The sequence below is a fragment of the Hemitrygon akajei genome, chromosome 15 (genome assembly GCF_048418815.1).
Source record: "Hemitrygon akajei chromosome 15, sHemAka1.3, whole genome shotgun sequence".
NCBI lineage: Eukaryota > Metazoa > Chordata > Chondrichthyes > Myliobatiformes > Dasyatidae > Hemitrygon > Hemitrygon akajei.
Genome location: NC_133138.1, coordinates 55,665,961 through 55,687,657, shown reverse-complemented (window position 1 = coordinate 55,687,657; position 21,697 = coordinate 55,665,961). Strand labels below are relative to the sequence as shown.

The window sequence follows — 21,697 nt, the reverse complement described above, 5'->3', positions numbered from 1 at the left end:
ACTCTCCCTGTATATTCCACCTTGCATTTTCCTATCTCTTTTAGCTTGAGTGCTTTCGCAAGTTGTTCCTCATTCGCACATCTTACCAATAGATTGCCATCATTAAGGACTTTTGCAAATACTATTTCCCCTATCTTATTTGCCAGAGTTGTTAGCACAAATGGGTTAATTTTCTTCATGTGTCCTTGCGCCTTCTCATTAAACCTAATTATGACAACACCTCCTCTCTGAACTTGTTCATCTTCCTCACTTTCAGAACTCTCTCCATTGTCATTTCTTATTCTTTTATTCCCTTTGTCTCAGTTTTCATTCATCCATCCCCTCACTATCTCCTTATTCCCTTTATTTCTCCCTTCACAATAATCCATTTCTCCCCAGCTGCCTACCTCTGATCCCAAATCCCTATCCCGCTCCTTCTCCACTCTCTTTCCCTCAGCCCCTCCTCTCATCTTGTCTGTCATTACCAGACCCAGGCAACCCCCTCCCATCAATTCCCACTCCTTCCCCACTCTCTTTCCCTCAACAAGTTCCAAACCACTTTCACCCATGCAGCAACCACCACCATCCCATGGTGGGTAGCTTTTTGGCTTATAAACTCTGTGAGTTGTTTAAAGGTATAGCAATCACCTGAGAGTTGTTAAGAGTCATAGAGGTAATGAGAGAGTCATTAGTCTTGTCTTCGGATGAATAGAGGTGTGAACTTTTGTGGAGGTGCTGGGGTAGATATGTATTGTAAGTAGCTGATGAGTGGTGTTGTACCCCACCCTCTCTGTTCAGCGATAGGTTTTCCAGTTTAACCCCTCTTCAAATCACCTGTCTCCCCTGTCCAAAATGTGCACATTGTTATCATCATAGGAGTGTTCCTTGTCCATTAGGTGTAGATATACAGCTGAGTCTTGACCTGAGGTTTAGCCCTCCTGCGTTGGGACATCCATTTTGAAGTGGTTGTTCTGACTCTTTGATATACAGCTCTGTGTAGTTCCCATTGCATTGGATAGCATATGCAATAATGTTCTGTTGTTTGGGTGTAGAATCCTTGGTGTGGGTGAGTTTCTGTCTGAGTGTGTTTGTAGGTTTGAAAAACACAGGGGTTTTGTGTTTGTTCAAAATCCTTCTAAGTTTCTCTGAAACTCCAGCTATATATGGGATGACTATGTTTTTCTGTTGGCTTTGTTCCTTACCTCTGCCTGTTGGCCTGATGTCCCTGCTGGATTTTGCTGCTGTATTGGTGAAGGTCCAGTCAGGGTAGCTGCAAGATTTCAAGATTTTTCTCAAATATTTACACTCCATGTCTTTGGCTGTAATGCTGGTGGGCACATTCTCAGCATGGTGATGTAGTGTTCTGAACTTATGTTCTAATGGGTGATGGGAGTCAAACTGTAGGTACTGTTCTGTGTGGATTGGTTTCCTGTAGACTTCAATATCCAGATGTCCATTTTCTTTGAAAAGCACTGCACTGTCTAAAAAGGTCAGTTTATTGTCCTTGATGTCTTCTTGTGTAAATTTGATGTCATTATCCATAGAGTTGATGTGTTCTGTGAAGGCTTACACTTCATGGATTTTGATCCTTACCCAGGTGTCATCTACATACCTGAACCAATGACTGGGTCAAGTTCCATGGAAGGTGATTAAGGCTGTCCTTTCTACTTTTACTACAGTCCTGATGTAGCCCCTTTTTTACTGTCTTGATAGCTTCTGAAGTGGGCTCAGATGTGAATAAAGATGTAACATCATATGACACCCTGGTCTCATCTGTATTCAGCTTTAGATACCAAACTTTCTCAACAAGGTCCTTGGAATTTTAGATGTGGTGTGGAGTGTTGCCAACCAAAGGGGTGAGAAGGGCGGTAAGGTACTTCGAAACAGACTTTTTAACATCATAAACTAGCCTGTTGTTTTTCTGTCTCCCGCTTGCTGTAAAAATGAGAGACACTTCCCTCTCCCTTATTAGGGAGAGAGAGAGAACCTGTGGATTGCCGAATGCTGGATGAATTGCGATAGTCTTTAGGGTAACTGCATGGTCTGTGTCTTTGCTATCTCCTAGCACATGCTTGTGCTTGGTAGCGGGTGTGCTTTTTGTTTTGCCAGTGGGGTAGGGGGGGATTGTTGCTCGTCGCCGCTTACGCACGGGAGGGTGGAGCTGGGGGGTGGGTGTCCTTGTGGTTCTTACGTTTAACTGTCGTCCATTCTTTAGGACACTTCCCTATTCTTGTGGATGTTTTGCAAAGAAAAAGCATTTCAAGATGTATTTTGTATACATTTCTCTGATATTAAATTGAACCTTTGAATGTTGTAATCATCTGAGTTCATGCTGCTCACAATAGGCCTGAGGGGACTCCTTGCTTGTGGATCTTGGGGAGTCTGTATAAGGATGGGATGGCTTCTTCTGGGTATAGGTGATGATATAGGACCTGATCAATTACTTAGTTTTTTCTCTAAATTTTGCATACAGTCTATGATCTTCTTCCTGTAGGATCCCCCTTAAGTACTTTATAGACAGAATAATAAGAAAATACTCCAGTGAACTAAATGTAGGTTACCAAGATCAATATGCGCAAACTAGAAGAAGTAAAAGGAAGGAGGAGGAGGTGTCCAAGGCTGTCAGAACCATGTCCTAAAGTCTCAGAGTCAAATCCTATGATCACCATGGAGGAAGCCCCAGAACCTGGTTGTTTTCACAGCCACAAGTCTCAGCTGCTGAGCAGAGTGATTCCCCTTGTCAGGAAAGATGTTCTCTCACAAGGGTAAGAAATCCTCCCCAGCAAGTAAATCTTTAGGCCTGAATGGGACAATTTAAACTTTACAATGAGGTGGAAGTCTGTATATAGTAGTTGTATTATGTAATATACTTTGTATATAGTTGAGCTGCATTCTCTATTGAGTTGAAGTTTATAGCTAAGCAGAGTGGAGTATTGTGCATTTAATACTTAAGTAATGTTTGAGTAATTTTGTGTGTGTGTGTGTATATATATAGGTTGATTAAGCATTCCTGTTTATTTAAATAAAAAAAATGTAATAAATTCATAAGAATAAATATTTTCAAAGTTTAGTAATGCAACTTTATTTGTTACATTGTGGTAGCATGTTAAGAAACACAAAATGTTTCTTTCAGTACAATGTACCACAATACAGTATTAGCTTTTTTACTCTGACTTATATGGATAGCAATTTAGTAGTTTGATTTTAACTTGAAGAAGATTCTGGGTGGGAGTCAACTTTATGCTCTGGCCAAGATTTCAGTTCTATCCTAACACATAGATAATCAAGTATTCATGTAATTTGACACAATTTGCATCACACATATAGTGTTCTAATTAAAGTAGGAATGCATCTTTTAAAAGGAAGTATTTGGTTTATTGCCATTTCTAATGCTGTAATATAAATTGCAATAGTCAAAACATATAGAAACATACCATTGTGGACTTGTTCTTTGAGCAAGCAAGTCATGGAAATCTCCACCCTATCAGATTTCAAGAATTGGAAGACCATTCCATGATATTGCAAAAAGAGTAATATATAACAAAAGAGAGGACTAAATACTGAAATAAATTTATTCCATACTGCAATAAATAACACAAAATCAAGTACTTTGAAAGCAAACATACAAGCCATTCTGGGTTTATAAAATACAGATTAAGCTTGGTTCACAGTATTTTGTTCGGAATTCTCTGAGGACCAGGTAACATTGGAAGGTAATAATAATGTGGTGAAAATCTTATTATGAAATTCAGAAAGCATTTCAAGACATGCTCCCAGAAGGCTTGTGGTTAAAGTGAAATATTTTTGATGAAGGAGGAAGTTGTTAATTGGATGTCAAATTGGCCCAGAGAGTAATTATCAATATTGCTAGCTCTAGCTGAATAGGCAGGACCAGGGGTTAAACCCAAGGGTCAGTTTTATGCTCTCAAGGCTTCACATGAAGGATTATGAAAAGGAGAATTATTGAGATCAAGGACATTAGAAATTGATGTTTGTTTTTTACAGGTGATGTCAAGTTGAATGAGTGAGCTTTAAAGAGAAGAAATGGAATTCCAAAGCCCAATAGCCAAATATATTAGGGAAATAAGGTAACACAGTACATTCATAATATTCTGTTGTCATAATCTAATTACACATTTGTATCAGTAAAATTTTGATAACATGAAAAATTAAAAAAATATGCAAATACTATAAATCTAAAATAAAAAGAAACAAAATGCGGAACTGCAGATCAATGATTGAAAATGACAGCAAAATAAAACAAAATGTTCAATGGTGGGGTGGTCGTGCTTGGTGCAATCGCTTTACAGGGTTCACCCATCAGGGTTCCATTCCTGCCGCTGTCCGTAAGGAGTTTATACACTCTCCTATTTGCCAAGCAGGTTTTCTTTCAGTGCTCCAGTCCTTCCACATTCCAAAGATGTATGGTTTGGGTACATGAATTGTGGCCATACTATATTGGCACCAGAAGTGTGGTGACATGTGTGGGCTGCCCCAGCGTAATCCTCAGACTGTGTTGAAATATGATGCATTTCACTATATAATGTGTCAAATAAAGTTAATCTTTGTAACTTTGCCATCTATATTACTCCATGTTTCCATTTTAGCATTAAAACAGCATTGTATATTGTGCTTATGCTGCGAGTGAAAGTTATAGTAACAGCAAAGTTCGCAAGAGAATCCTACTGAGATTGCCTTGATCACACATTGCTGTAGGGCATTGTTGATACTGAATGTATTTAAGCTGCTGTCTCCACAAATTCCACCAATTTCATCAGGATTAATGAACTAAGGTCATTGTCCTCTCCTCAGCTAACCTTCCCAATGTTGAAGCCCTAGTTTGCTGAGATGGTTATGTTTGGCAAGCCTGACACCATCCTCTCAAGGCATACACTCTAACCTGAGCTCTGTTGTGGGAGGTGAAGACAAAGTGGAAAAGGAGATGATTCAAGAATGTGCTCAGAGCTTCTTTGAAGAAAAGCATTCTCCCTTTAGAGTACTGGGAACCTTTGACATATGACTACTTAAAGTGGAGAAGGAGCATTTTGAGTGGCATTCAGAATTTTGAGTCCATGAGGTGGGAACATAGAAGTACTGCATAAATACAGTAGCAGTATAAGTTAACCAGCTCACAAACTACCCCTACGCTCCAACCATTGGGCATCACCTTTACTATCTGGGGAAGTGTCTGCATTCCTCACTTTGACCTTGTCAGCCTCTTTAGAACACAAAACCAGACTGCAAGCAGATATTCCATGATGTTTAGAATCAAAAACAGAATCGGGTTTATTATCACCAGCATGCATCATGATATCTGCTAACTGAGCAGCAGCAATATAATGTAATACATGATAGTAAATAAATCAATCCTGTAAATATATGTATGTATATTAAATAGATTAAAATAATGCAAAAACAGAAATTATATATATGTAACACTCGCTTCGCCTAGCGGCTTAATAAAGGGGGCAATAACCCCCGGTCCGGCCAAAAAATCTTGCTTGGGTGGATGCTGTGCAATGTGTCCCCTGCTACAAATCAGTACCCCGAAATAACAAGCAGTACACAATATGTGACTAAACAATTAAGCTTTATAACTCTTACTTTGACTATATGGTTAGTAGAGAAACAAAATATAAAAGAAAAAGGGCCCAAATCTTATTGAATAGTCTGTGCACACCAAAGTTGGAGCTCACGCAGTTCAGTAGTTCTCCCACCATTGATCTCCTCCGAGTGTCGTTGACCTTGGGACCCCCACTCCGAGTCCACCCCCTCTGGCGGTCTACCAAATTTATCCATTCGAGTCTTCTCTCTTCATCTCTCCCCCTCTTGCAAAAGCCCGCAAAAATAATTGCTTCCAGAATCACAACACAAGACACAGCAACAATCTTGTTGGCTAGCCACTGAATTCCAAAGTCCTGTTATCTCTAGTCATAACCCAATCATTGCTGCTACAGAGAAACCATTACCTTAACAGTGGAACATTACATAGAAACCATTACATTAGATTTAGTAGTGAAACCTTACAGCGTGTCACAGGTTCAATGTCCTTTTAGAATTCGAATGGCATAGGGGAAGAAGCTGTTCCTGAGTCACTGATTATGTACTTTTAGGCTTCTGTATCTCCTTCCTGATGGAAGCAATGAGAAAAGGATATGCCCTGGGTGATGAATGTCCTTAATAATGGTCGTCGCGTTTCTGAGGCGCCACTCCTTGAAGATATTTTGGATACTACGAGGGCTAGTCACCAAGATGGAACTGCCTAATTTTACAACTTTCTGTAGCTCCTTTTGGTCTTCAGCACTAGCCACCCCACCCTCTACCCCATACCAGACAGTGATGCAGCCTGTCAGAATACTCTCCGTGGTACATCTGTAGAAGTTTTCATGAGATATAGACTCTGTCTTGCTTTCTTTATAGCTACGTCAATATGTTGGGACCAGGTTTGATTCTCAGAGTTATCAACACCCATGCACTTGTAACTGCTCACTCTCTCCACTTCTGAATCCTCTATGAGAATTGGTTCCCTCGTCTTACCCTTCCTGAAGTCCACAATCAGCTCTTTTGTCTTACTGACATCGAGATTGTTGCTGACACCACTCAACTAGCTGATATATCTCGCTCCTGTATGCCCTCTCATCTCCATCTGAGATTCTACCAACAATGGTTGTATCATCAGCAAATTTATAGATGGTATTTGAACTATACCTAGCCACGCAGTCATGGGTGTAGTTGGAGTAGGGCAGTGGGTTAAGCACACATGCCTGAGGTGCACCAGTGTTGATCGTCAGTGAGGAGGAGATATTATCACCAATCCACACAGATTGTGGTCTTCTGGTTAGGAAGTCAAGAAACAAATTGAAGAAGGAGGTACAGAGGCCCAGGTTCTGTAGCTTATCAATCAGGACTATGGAAATGTTAGTGTTAAATGTTGAGCTATAGTCAATGAACAACATCATGACATAGGTATTTGTATTGTCCATGAGATTTAAAGCCGTGTGAAGAGCCATTGAGATTGCATCTGCTGTAGGCCCATTGTGGCGATGGGCAAAATTTAGTGGGTCCAAGTCCTTGTGGTTGAGGCCGGAGTTTATTCTTGCCATGACCAACTTCTCAGAGTGTTTCATCACTGTAGATGTGAGTGCTGCTGGGTGATAGTCATTAAGGCAGCTTACACTTATCTTCTTAAGCACTAGTATAACTGTTGCCTTTTTGAAGCAGGTGGAAACTCCTGACTGTGGATTTCTTCCTCAGGGTTTACTTCCGAAGCCTTTCCCATGGGTGGGTATGGCCGCAAGGTAGAGAAGGTTTAAAATCATAGTTTTCCTTCTCCTAGGCGGACTGCCGTCCAAGGTTGATGAGCTCCACCTGCCTGAAAGCAAGTGTAGAAGGCATATAGCTCATCTGGTAGTGAAGCATCATAGCCATTCATGCGTTTCAGTTTTGCTTTGCAGGAAGTAATGTCCTGCAAGCCCTGTCAGAGATTACATGCATTCGATGTTACCTCCAAATTCGCTTGGAATTGTTTCTTTGCTCTTGAAGTAGCCTTCTGCAAGGAATTCTTGAGGGATTTCCTAAGAAGACGAGGAAAGTCTATACTAATAGGAGAAAGCAAATGACGTAAATCGGATTGTGATGAACAGTGCACACAGGACGTATGTTCTTTGCACAAGGAAGTCATAAAAATTCTCCAGGACAGCAGGCAGTCACTTCTGAAAGGAGTTCGCCAGCAAAATTTCTGTACTAAGATGAATGCATTCTCTGAATCCCTAATTTTAGGGATTTCTGCAATACAGGCAAATGCTGGAACTGGGTTTGATGTTATCCTGCTGTGTAAGAAAAGTACCGGTAGGTGAAATCTTTTCACATTAATTATTGTGCATGAGTGATTTTGTTAATGCTATGGTGAGATGCAAACTTTGTCATGAGGCATTCAGCAACATAAGCCTGTAATGATTCTGAAGGTAAGTACCCTTGGTGAAACAGATAAGCAGCATTAAATTTAAGATAAGAGGAAGTTGCAGACCTTGGGGAGAGCATAAATAATGCAGTTTGTGTTCTTACTCTTTAAAAACTTGATTTCCTTGCGAGTAAACTGGAAGTATCATTTGTAAAAAGCAACAGTGAGGATAAAAGTTTTACTGCTAATGAAGATCATGTCTTGAATATCTTCTTCCCACAATTTTTTATGACCTGACTAGCCAAGATCCCATCAAACTCTACGCAATCACTTGGCCTCCAAATTCACCTCCCTATGGCTAAAGAAATGTCTTCTTATCCCTGTTATAAATGTTCATCCCTCTATTCTGAGACTGTGCCCTCTGGTCATAGATTCACCCGTTATGGGAAATCATTCTTTCCACATCCACACTATCTAGACCTTTCAATATTCAACAGCTTTCAATGAGATAACTCCCCACCCCCTTCCCCCACCATTCTTCTAAACTCCAGTGAGTACCGGCCCAGAGCTATCAGACATTTCTCATATATTAACCCTTATATTCTGGGAATCATTTTCATGAACTTCCTCTGGACCCTCTCTAACACCTGCACATCTTTTCTGAGAAAAGGGGCCAAAATTGCTCACATTACTCCAGATGCAGTCTGACCAATGCCTCATAAAGTCTCGGCATTATCTTCTTGCTCTTATATTCTACTACTCTCCAAATGAAGGCTAACACTGCATTGACCTTCTTTACCACTGATTAAAACTGCAAGTTAACCTTTAGGGAATCCTGCTCAAGGACACCCAAATACCTTTGCACTTCTGATTTTTGAATTTGAAAATAGTCTATGCCTTCTACCAAAGTGCAAGATCATACACTTCCGTGCACTATATTCCATCTGGAACTTATTTACCCGTTCTCCCAAACTGTCCAAGTCCTTTTGCCGATTCCTTGCTTCCTCAACACTACCTGTGCCTCCACTTATCTTTGAATCATTTGCAAACCGGGCCACAAAGGCACCAAATCCATCTTCCAGATCATTGATATGTAATGTGAAAAGAAGTTGTCTGAATGCTGAACCCTATGGAAAGCCATGTCACTGGCAGTTAACCAGAATAAGCCCTTTATTCCAACTCCTTGCCTCCTTACATCCAGCCAATCTCTTCTCCAGGCTAAGATATTCCCTGTAATACCATGAATTATTATCTTGTTAAACTTCCTTATAAGCAGCACCTTGTTAAACAACATCCACTGACTCTCCTTTGTCTATCCTGTCCGTTATTTCCTCACAAAATTCCAACAGTTTTGTTAGGCAACATTTTCCCTTGAGGAATCCTTGCTAACTTCGGCCTTCTTTATCAGTGACTCCAAATACCCTGAAACTTCATCCTTAATAATAGACTTCAATATCTTCCCAAACATTGAAGCCAGACTAACTGGCTTATAATTTCCTCCTTTTGCCTCCCTCCCTTCTTAAAATGTGCAGTGACATCTGCAATTTTCCAGTCCTCTGGAACCATTCCAGAATCTAGTGATTCTTGAAAGATCATTACTAATGCCTGCACAATCTTTTCAGCTGCATCTTTCAAAATCCTGGAGTGTGGTCCATCTGGTCCAGGTGACTTATCTAACTTCAGACCTTTCAGCTTCCCAAGCATCTTCTCCTTAGTAATAGCAACTACACTCACTTCTGCCCCCGATACTCTCGAATTTCTGGAATACTGCTGGTGTCTTCCACAGTGAAGATTTTCACAAAATACGTATTAAGTTCATCCACCATTTCTTTGTTTCTCATTACTATCTTTCCAGCATCATTTTCCAGAGATCCAATATTGACTCTCATCTCTATTTTGCTGTTTATATATCTGAAAAATATGTGGTATCTTCTTGGATATTATTAGCAAGCTTATTGGCTTCATATTTCATGTTTTCTCTCTTTATAGATTTCTTAGTTGCCTTCTGTTGATTTTTAAAAACTTCATAATCTTAAATTCCCCAGTTATTTTTGTGACATACAGTATTTAGATTAGATTAGATTAAATGTTATTGTCATTGTGCCGAGTACAGATACAAAGCCAATGAAATGCAGTTAGCATCTAACCAGAAATGCAAAGAATAGTGTCATTTACAAAATAACTGTGAATAAAAAGTAAGTGCTACAGCACACAAATATAAAAGTACTGAGACAGTACAATATGGGTGCAATACTGCTTAGCACTGTGATGTGAGGTTCAGCAGGGTCACAGCCTCAGGGAAGAAGCTCTTCCTGTGCCTGCTGGTGCGGGAGCAGAGGCTCCAGTAGCGCCTACCGGATGGGAGAAGAGTAAAGAGTTCATAGTTAGGGTGAGATGCATCCTTGATAATGCATTTCACCCTGCCCAGGCAGCGTTTATGGTAGATGTTCTTAATGGTGGGCAATTGGGTGCTGATAATCCACTGGGCAGTTTTCACCACATGCTGGAGCACTTTGCGGTCCGATACGGGACAATTGCCATACTACACTGAGGTGCAGTTAGTGAGTATACTCTCAATGGTACAGCGGTAAAAGCCGTCAGTATCCTGGGATAGAGGTGAACTTTCTTGATGATCTGCAGGATATAACAGCGCTGTATGCTCTCCTTTTATGCTGTCTTTGACTTCCCTTGTCAGCCACGGTTGCCTCAACCTCCCTTTAGAATACTCCTTCATCTTTAGGATGTATCTATCCTGTGCCATGCAGATTGCCCCCAGAAGCTCCGGCAATTGTTGTTCTGCCGTCATCCCTGCTAGCGTCTCCATCTAATCAGCTTTGGCCAGCTCCTCCCTCATGCCTCTGTAATTCCCTTTACTCTGCTGTAATACTAACTTCATCTTCTCCTTCTCAAACTGGAGGGTGAATTCTGTCATATTATGATCATTCGCTCCCAAGGGTTCCTTTACCTTAAGCTCCCTAATCAAATCTGTTCAGTACAAAGAATTGCCTTTCCCCTCATGAACTCAACCACAATCTGCTCCAAAACGCCATCTTGGAGGTCTTCTACAAATTTCCTCTCTTGGGATCCAGCACCAATCTGATTTTCCCACTCTACCTGTATATTGAAATCCCATGTGAATGCCATGACATTGCCCTAATTACATGCCTTTTCTATTTTGTGTTGAAATTTATATCCAACATCCTGTTTACTGTTGACAGCCTGTATATAACTCCCATCAGAGTCTTGTTACCCTTGCAGTTTCTTGACTCTACCCACGAAGATTTATTGACTTCCAGTCCTATGACACCTCTTTCTAACGATTTGATTTCATATTGTACTAACAGAGCCGCTCCACATCCTCTGCCTACCTGCCTGCCCTTTTGATATAAGACATATCCTTGGATATTAAGCTCCCATCTGTGATCTTCATTCAGCCACACCTACAACATCATATCAGATAATCTCTCACTGCAGTTGTACAGAGGGAAACAGAGTTAATGTTTGAAGTTGCTGATCATCTCTTCTGATTTTATAACCTTGACCTAATTAAGGATCACTTATTAGTAATCTCTCCACAGGAACTACTCGACCTTCTCATTTTTCTAATTCTCTGTTCTTAGCATCTGCAGTACTTGATTTTTAAAAAAATTTTGGCTTTCCATTATTGCTTTGATGTTTGCTGATATCCTTTTGACTGAATTTTTGTTGTGGTGTTCCAACAAAGATGGTACTCATTATTTTGGGGATTAAACAGTTTTAGGAGTATCACGTGGGTATCATAAACATAGCTATCTCTCTGCTTAACAGGAATATTCAGTATATTTTAGGAATTTTTTCAGAATATGATATTTCATGTAAAGGTCTATTGATTTTAATTTCTCATTGTTTTAAATGTTCACGATTTTTAAATGTTTGTTTGTTGATGAGTTATTTACAATGTTCTAATTGCAGTTCCATCACCCATGTGAGGCACTGAAGAATGCTAACATCACTATAGAAGGTAGAACTAAAATTCTGTATTGATGATTCTATCTCAAATGGAAATGTTATGCACAATTCAACATTACCATTATTGCAGCCATCAGTTCCATATCTTACAAGAGTTACATCAATAACTATCTTTAATGATCTGTTGCATGTATAATTTGTAACTATACCTAGCAATATTAGAAATACAAATACATTACAAAGACTTTTGAATCATTAGTTTAATATGTATTAAACTAATACTTCGAATTGCTCTTAGAATTCATTTTGAAGTATGTGGTCTAAATTTTCCCGAGAGTGGCCTACTGTTGACATTGCCATCCATATCCCTATTCACTGTAATTTATCTTTTCTGGATTTTGAGGGCTGATATCAATCCCAGAGTTGATTAGTGATTTCCTGAGTAAGAACAGGTCTTTATTCAATGCATTGCTGTGAAATGCTAGTGATACACTGCCTATAAAAGGTATTTAACCCCCTTGAAAGTTTTCATGTTTTATTGTGTTACAGCTTTGAACCCCAAAGGATTTAATTTGGCTTTTTTGACACTGATCAACAGAAAAAGACTCTTTCATGTCAATGTGAAAACAGATCTCTACAAATTGATCTAAATTAATTACAAATGTAAAACATAAAATTAATTGATGACATAAGTATTCTCCCCCTTTAATATGAACCACTAAATTATCACTGGTGCAGTCAGCTGGATTAAGAAGTCACATAATTAGTTAAATGGAGATCACTGTGTGTAGTCAAGTTGTTTCAATTGATTGTAGTAAAAATACATCTGTATCTTGAAAGTCCAACTGCTGGTGAGTTAGTATTCTGGCAAACTACACCATGAAGAAAAAAGGACACTCGAAAAAACTCCAAAAAAAAGCTTATTGAAAAGCACAAGTCAGGAGATGGATAAAGAAAATTTCCAGTCAATGAACATTCCTTGGAGGACAGTGAAGTCAATCATCAAGAAATGGAAAGAAATTGGCTCAGCTGAGATCGGCCCCGTGGTTTGTTCATTCTGCAGCATGTGGGAAATCAGGGATACTTCCAGTGTCCCTGATGACTATGTGTGCAGGAAGTGTGTCCAGCTGCAGCTTCTGGCAGACCGCATTGAGCATCTGGAGCTGCGATTGGATTCATACTGGAGCATCTGCGTTGCTGAGAAAGTCGTGAATAGCACATTCAGTGAGTTGGCCACACCGCAGGTAAAGGCTACACTGGCAGAAAGGGAATGGGTGGCCACTAGACAGCGTAGCAGTAGGTAGGTAGTGCAGGAGTCCCCTGAGGTCATCTCCCTCCTAAACAGATATACTGTTTTGGATACTGTTGGGGGAGATGTGTCATCAGGGGAAGGCAGCAGCAGCCGAGTTCATTGCACCATGGGTGGCTCTGTGGCACAGGAGAGAAGGAAAAGGAGTGGGAGAGCTATAGTGATAGGGGATTTGATTGTAAGGGGAATAGATAGGTGTTTCTGCGGCCGCAAACGAGACTCCAGGATGGTATGTTGCCTCCCTGGTGCAAGGGTCAAGGATGTCTCTGAGCGGCTGCAGGACATTCTGGAGTGGGAGGGTGAACAGCCGGTGGTCGTGGTGCACATAGGTACCAACGATATAGATTAAAAATGGGATGAGGTCCTACAAGGTGAATTTAGGGAGTTAGGAGATAAACTAAAAAGTAGGACCACAAAGGTAATAATCTCTGGATTACTACCAGTGCCACGTGCTAGTCAGAGTAGAAATAGGAGGATATTTCAGATATATACGTGGCTTGAAAAATGGTGCAAGCGGGAGGGATTCAAATTTCTGGGGCATTGGAACCAGTTCTGGGGGAGGTACAACTGGAATAAACAGGATGGTCTGCACCTGGTCTGGACTGGAACCAATGTCCTAGGGGGAGTGTTTGCTACTGCTGTTCAGGAGGATTTAAACTAATGTGGCAGGGGGTTGGGAACAAGTGCAGAGAGACAGAGGGTGTAAAATGAGGATAGAAGCAAAAAGTAGTAAGGTGCAAAGTAGAAGTGGCAGGCAGGCAAATCCAGGGCAGAAAGCAAAAAAAGCCACTTTTCAACATAATTGTATAAGGGCTAAGAGTGTTGTAAAAACAAGCCTGAAGGCTTTGTGTGTCAATGTGAGGAGCATTTGTAACGAGGTGGATGAATTGAATGTGCAGATAGTTATTAATGAATATGATATAGTTGGGATCACAGAGAGATGGCTCCAGGGTGACCAAGGATGGGAGCTCAACATCCAGGGATATTCAATATTCAGGAGGGATAGACAGGAAAGAAAAGGAGGTGGGGTAGCATTGCTGGTTAGAGAGGAGATTAATGCAATAGAAAGGAAGGACATTAGCCTGGAGGATGTGGAATCCATATGGGTAGAGCTGCATAACACTAAGGGGCAGAAAACGCTGGTGGGAGTTGTGTACAGGCCATCTAACAGTAGTAGTGAGGTTGGGGATGGCATTAAATAGGAAATTAGAAATGCGTGCAATAAAGGAACAGTAGTTATAATGGGTGACTTCAATCTACATATATATTGGGTGAACCAAATTGGTAAGGGTGCTGAGGAAGAGGATTTCTTGGAATGTATGTGGGATGTTTTTCTGAACCAACATGTCGAGGAACCAACTAGAGAGCAGGCCATTCTAGATTGGGCATTGAGCAACGAGGAAGGGTTAGTTAGCAATCTTGTCGTGCGAGGCCCCTTGGGTAAGAGTGACCATAATATGGTGGAATTCTTCATTAAGATGGAGAGTAACATAGTTAATTCAGAAACAAAGGTTCTGAACTTAAAGAAGAGTAACTTTGAAGGTATGAGTTGTGAATTAGCTAAGATAGACTGGCAAATGATACTTAAAGGGTTGACGGTGGATATGCAATGGCAAATATTTAAAGATCGCATGGATGAACTACAATAATTGTTCATTCCAGTTTGGCAAAAGAATAAACCAGGGAAGGTAGTGCACCCATGGCTGACAAGGGAAATTAGGGATAGTATCAAGTCCAAAGAAAAAACATATAAATTAGCAAAACAAAAAGCGGCACACCTGAGGACTGGGAGAAATTCAGAGACCAGCAGAGGAGGACAAAGGGCTTAATTAGGAAAGAGAAAAAAGATTATGAGAGAAAGCTGGCAGGGAACATAGAAAGTGACTGTAAAAGCTTTTATAGATATCTCAAAAGAAAAAGATTGGTCAAAACAAATTTAGGTCCCTTACAGTCAGAAACAGGTGAATTGATCATAGGGAACAAGGACATGGCAGACCAGTTGAATAACTACTTTGGTTCTGACTTCACTAAGGAGGACATAAATAATCTTCTGGAAATAGTAGGGGACCGAGGGTCTAGTGAGATGGAGGAACTGAGGGAAATACATGTGTGGTGAACTACATATACCTGTCTGGACACCCCCCCCCCCCGCCCCCCGCTGACTGCTGCTGTGGCTCCTCCCACAGACAATGGCTCCTCCCACAGACCCCTGTATAAAGGCGATTGGAGGCACTGCTCCTTCCTCAGTCTCCAGGATGTTGTGTGGTGGCCGCTTGCTGCTGACGGTGCTTTCTTTCAGCCAATAAAAGCCTACCTTAACTCACGTCTCAGAGAGTTATTGATGGTGCATCAACATGTTAGTAGGGAAGTGGTGTTAGGTAAATTGAAGGGATTAAAGGCAGATAAAAATCCCCAGGGCCAGATGGTCTGCATCCCAGAGTGCTTAAGGAAGTAGCCCAAGAAATAGTGGATACTTTAGTGATAATTTTTCAAAACTCCTTAGATTCTGGATTAGTTTCTGAGGACTGGAGGGTGGTTAATGTAACCCCACTTTTTAAAAAAGGAGGGAGAGAAAAACCAGGGAATTATAGACCAGTTAGTCTGACATCGGTGGTGGGGAAAATGCTAGAGTCGGTTATCAAAGATGTGATAACAGCACATTTGGAAAGAGGTGAAATCATTGGACAAAGTCAGCATTGATTTGTGAAAGGAAAATCATGTCTGACGAATCCTATAGAATTTTTTGAAGATGTAACTAGTAGAGTGGATAGGGGAGAGCCAGTGGATGTGGTATATTTAGATTTTCAAAAGGCTTTTGACAAGGTCCCACTGTTATGACCCCAGACCCCTCCTTTGTGAGAATCGCAAGAGAGAGAGAGAGAGACGTGCTGAAATTGGACTCAGGAAGATTAGAGAGAAGCCTTAAGGTTTGGAATGTGGTCTGGCCTCTCAGCCAGCCAAAAGCCATGGACATAGCCATTGTCTCTTGGAGACACCTTTGTGAAATGAGGACTGGACTACGTGCAAACCCTCAGGGCAACGTGGGCTGGGTGATGGGGAAAGATTGCCACACCCCACCCCGATTGACAGCTACAACCCTGCAAGTCCTGATAAAAAGGTGGGCTGCCGAGGCGGCCCCTCAGACGCACCAAGGAGACACACGAAGAAGACACGATAGTGCTTCCCGTCGGAGCGGGAAGCCATTTTGAAGGAAGCCACGTGTGTTAGATTCCGGATCGGGAGTCTGTGGCTGAAACCAAAGGAAAACCGTTTTAACTAACAACCAGGATTTGCTTCGCAAAGACGACGGGCAAGTGTTCCTTTTTCTCACCAATCCTCTCTCTCCAACACGTGAAATGCCAGCGGTTCCCAAATGGAAAAGCCTGCAGATTTATGAGTGACTGTTATATTCCATTGGACTCAGTATTATCCCCTAGACAACGATAGAGCTTATTTCTGATTGATTATTACTATACCTGTGTTTTAGATTGAGTTTTGACGACATATATGATCGGAATGTTTTGTATTAACCATACGTTTGTGCCCCTTTATAAATAAAAAACGTTTGAAAATAGTACCATCAGACTTCAGCGAACCTCTCTATCTTTGCTGGTAAGTCACCCGGTTACTGGGAACAGGAGATTAGTGTGCAAACTTAAAGCACACGGTATTGGGGGTATGGTATTGATGTGGATAGAGAATTGGTTGGCAGACAGGAAGCAAAGAGTGGGAGTAAACGGGACCTTTTCAGAATGGCAGGCAGTGACTAGTGGGGTACCGCAAGGCTCAGTGCTGGTACCCCAGTTGTTTACAATACGTATTAATGATTTAGACGAGGGAATTAAATGCAGCATCTCCAAGTTTGCGGATGAGACAAAGCTGGGTGGTGATGTTAGCTGTGAGGAGGATGCTAAGAGGATGCAGGGTGACTTGGATAGGTTAGGTGAGTGGGCAAATTCATGGCAGATGCAATTTAATGTGGATAAATGTGAGGTTATCCACTTTGGTTGCAAGAACAGGAACAAACAGATTATTATCTGAACGGTGGCCGATTAGGAAAAGGGGAGGTGCAACGAGACCTGGGTGTCATTGTACACCAGTCATTGAAGGTGGGCATGCAGGTACAGCAGGCGGTGAAAAAGGCAAATGGTATGTTGGCATTCATAGCAAAAGGATTTGAGTACAGGAGCAGGGAGGTTCTACTGCAGTTGTACAAGGCCTTGGTGAGACTGCACCTAGAATATTGTGTGCAGTTTTGGTCCCCTAATCTGAGGAAAGACATTCTTGCCATAGAGGGAGTACAGAGAAGGTTCACTGGGATGGAAGGGCTTTCATATGAAGAAAGACTGGATCGACTAGGCTTATACTCACTGGAATTTAGAAGATTGAGTGGGGATCTTATTGAAACATATAAAATTCTAAAGGGATTGGACAGGCTAGATGCAGGAAGATTGTTTCCGATGTTGGGGAAGTCCAGAACGAGGGGTCACAGTTTAAGGATAAAGGGGAAGGCTTTTAGGACCGAGATGAGGAAAAACTTCTTCACACAGGGAGTGGTGAATCTGTGGAATTCTCTGCCACAGGAAACAGTTGAGGTTGGTTCATTGGCTATACTTAAGAGGAAGTTAGATATGGCCCTTCTGGGATCGGGGGTATGGAGAGAAAGCAAGTACAGGGTTCTGAGTTGGATGATCAGCCATGATCATACTGAATGGCAGTGCAGGCTCAAAGGGCCGAATAGCCTACTCCTGCACCTATTTTCTATGTTTCTATGTGTCTACCTAAAGCAGGCTGTCCTCAAAAACTGAATGACCACGCAAGAAGGGGGTTAGTGAGGGAGCCCTAATGACAGCTCTGGAGGCGTTACAGCTTTCAGTGGCTGAGTTGGGAGAGACTGCGGATACAACAGCTATTGCCTGGTGCTTCACCAGTTGCAGCTTTATGGGAAAGAGAAAGCCACTGTTGGGGGAAAAAAAACTCTCATGAAATCTTGGCTAGAGTTTGCCAGAGGTCAGCTGGGTGAAGGTTCTATGGCCTGATGAAACCCAAATTGCGCTTTTTGACCTAAACACTATGTTTGGCATAAGCCAAACAGAGCACATGATCAAAAACACACCATCTCTACAGTGAAGCATCCCCACTCCCTGTCACCTTTGATGCTATGTCCAATCAAGCACCTATCAAGCTCTGTCTTAAATACACCCAGCGACCTGGCCTCCACAGCTGCCTGTGGTAATAAATTCCACAAATTCACAACCTCTGGCTAAAGAAAAGTCTGTTTTAAAAGGATACCCTCTGTCCCTCTTGTCCTAGACTCCCCACCATGGGAAACATCCTTTCAACAGAATGCATCTACACACAGATCAACTGAGAGGCCCTTACTCTAGTATGGGGAATAAAGAAGTTCCACCACTACCTCTCCAACAACAGTTTACGCTAGTGACAGATCATCAGCCCCTGTGTTCATTATCAATCCCAGGAAGGGAATTCTCATGATATCAACTACCCAGTTACTACATTGGGCACTGTTCCTAGGAGACCACTCATGTGACAGGGCAACAACAACAGCAACTCTGATACTTAGTCATGTCTTCCACTATTGGCAATTGAAGAAGAAAAGTCTTCATACTTTGAGCCAACAGAAGTGTTTCACACAGCTTTGCGGACTAGTTGCCAGTAACAGATTCTGAAATACAAAGGGAGACATGGAATGATCCAACATTGTCAAAAGTCTATGAAATCACCATGCAAGGATGGCCAGCTCATGGTAACCCTATGTTTCCAGAGTTCTCAGTGAGGCAAATCCAGCTGCCTGAATTTCAAAGAATGCCGATGTGTGGATCTCATGTTGTGATTCCCTCTGTTACGTACCCCATAACTGGGTCACTCACCAGCAAAGATAGAGAGGTCCGTTGAAGTCTGATGGTACTATTTTTAACAGTATTTATTGATAAAAATACACAAAAATAATATCAATGCAAACATACAGATAATATACGTCGTCAGTACTAAATCTAAAAGCGCGGGTATAATAATAATCGATAAGAAATAGCTCTATCGTTGTCTAGGGGATAATGTATTGTCCGATGGAAATATAAGTCACTCAAGTTCATTCAAGCTGCAGCTTTTGGTTGGAGAGAGAGACGGAGTTTAGAACTTGCCCGTTTTCCTTTCTATGATGTCGATCCTTCGAAATGTCGTCGGTGTCCTTTTCCTTTTAGCTAAGCCATCTTCCGTGGTCAGTCCCACCAATTCCGAGGCAAATGGAAAAGGACGCACGTGGGCTTTCCACCGGCTTTCGCTATTAAACGCTGTCACGGGATCTCTAGCGTTTCTCCTGGTGCGTCTAAAGGGGTTGTTCCCCAGACCTTCTTTTATCCTTACTCACGGGGTCTCAGATGTCAATCAGGTTGGGATGATGCCATCCCCCCAACCAGCCCACGTTGCTCATGCCTTGAGGGCGTCGATGAATAGCACAGTGCTCAATACACAAATCCGTCTCCAAGAGACAATGGCTGTTTCCCATGGCTTTGTATCGTTGAGGGTCCAGGACATTCCAAACCCGTGGATTCTGCGTCTCTCTCTCTCTCTCTCTCATTTCCTGGGTCTCCTGACCTGAATTAATAGCGATCTTGCGATTCTCAAAAAGGAGGGGGCTACATTGTACCCTTTGGCCCCTCAGAGTTGGGGCACAGGCGTAACACCTCTAACTCTGCACCAGAGTGCTCGAGAATCTGCATGAAGGACACCTGGGTACAGTCAGGATGAAAGGTCTCACTTGGAGCTATGTGTGGTGGCTGGGAATAGATAAACAGATTGAAGACTTAGCCAAAAGCTGCCAGTGACTAGTGGTGACGAGTTGTGTTCTGCATGGTTGGTGCTGGGACCACTTCTTTTTATGCTGCATATAAATGATTTGAATGATGGTACAGGCGGCTTTGTGGGCAAGTTTGCAGATGATAGAATTTTGGTGGAAGGGCAGGTATTGTTGAAGAATCAGGTAGGATGCAGAAGAACTGAGATTAGGAGAATGGGCAAGAAATTGGCAAAAGAAATACAATGTTGGAAAGTGCATGGTCATGCACTTTGGAAGTTGGAATAAATGTGGATACTATTTTCTAAATGGGGAGAAAATCTAGGAATCTGAGATGCAGAGGGACTTGGGAGTCCTTGTGCAGAACACCCTGAAGGTTAACTTGCAGGTTGACTTGGTGGTGAGGAAGGCAAATGCCATGTTAGTATTCATTTCAAGAGGTCTAGAATACAAGAGCAAGGATGTGATGCTGAGGCTTTATAGGCACTGGTGAGGCCTCACCTTGAGTATTGTGAACAGTTTTGGGCACCTCATCTTAGAAAAGATGTGTTGGCATTGGAGAGGGTCGAGAGGAGGTTCACAAGGATGTTCCAGGAATGAAACAGTTATCATATGAGGAATGTTTGATAACTCTGGGTCTGTACTCACTGAAATACAGAAGGATGAGGGGGATCTCATTGAAACCTTTCAAATGTTGAAAGGCCTAGACTGTGTGGATGTGGAAAGGACCTTTTCCATGGTGGGGGAGTCCAGGACAAGAGGGCACAGCCTCAGGAAAGAGGGGCTCCTTTCAAAACATGCATAGTAATGTCTTTAGCCAAAGGGTGGTGAATTTGTGGAATTTTTTTGTCACATGCAGCTGTGGAGGCCAGGTCATTACATGTCTTTAAGGCAGAGATTGATAGGTTCTTGATTGGACATGGCATCAAAGGTTACGGGGGAGACGGCCAGGAACTGGGGCTGAGGAGTTGATATAAAAAAAGGATCAGCCATGATTGAACGGCAAAGCGGACTCAATTGGCCAGATAGGCTAATTCTGCTCCTATATCCTACAGTTTTATGGTCTTATGGAATAGAGATTAAATTAGGGATGTACAGGGTATTGGTAGGAGCACACATGAAGCAAGTGGACTATTTATCAGAAGAATATTCCCTTTCAGCTTCACTTACTGACCAATAGTACAATGGAAACAAATGAGCTTTGGCTATTGGCTATTCTTGGCATTTTGTGTGATCGGTACAGCAATCTAATGCCCCTTTTATTTTCATTGCTAGTCAGCCCCCACTTTCAATACTTTTTTTCAGTATATTGATGAGTGCATTGATTCTGCTTCTAAATCATATATATAGCTTGACATTATCATTACTTTTGCAACAATTTCCAGGCTGTCTTGCATGGCTTTTGTTTGATTCATTCATTTTCTAGATCTCTTAGCTGATAAGTTAACAGTAAAGATACATTCGAAGCCCAAACTTTCTTGACTACGTTTCTTCCCACTTGACTTTCTGCAAGGACTTGATTCCATTCTTCCATCATCTTCAGCTGAGTCACAGTGGAGGAAATAACTTAAATGCAAGTACATATCAGCCAGTGAAACAGACTGCTTCTTCCATGATAGTGCTGAGTTCCTGGAATATCCTTTAAACTCCATGATCCCCTTTGTAAATTTCTCACTTTTTTTGCTTGTTGCCCCACCTGATTGTCAAATTCTGTTTCAAATGAGGATATCCAAATCCTGCTGTATAC

At 41.7% G+C, this 21,697-nt stretch overlaps 1 pseudogene; it reads right to left on the bottom strand.

Moving 5' to 3' along the window:
• Nucleotides 1–588: 588 nt before the first annotated feature.
• The window catches only part of LOC140739069 (uncharacterized), a 44,317-nt pseudogene continuing 23,208 nt past the window's right edge, over nt 589–21,697 (bottom strand).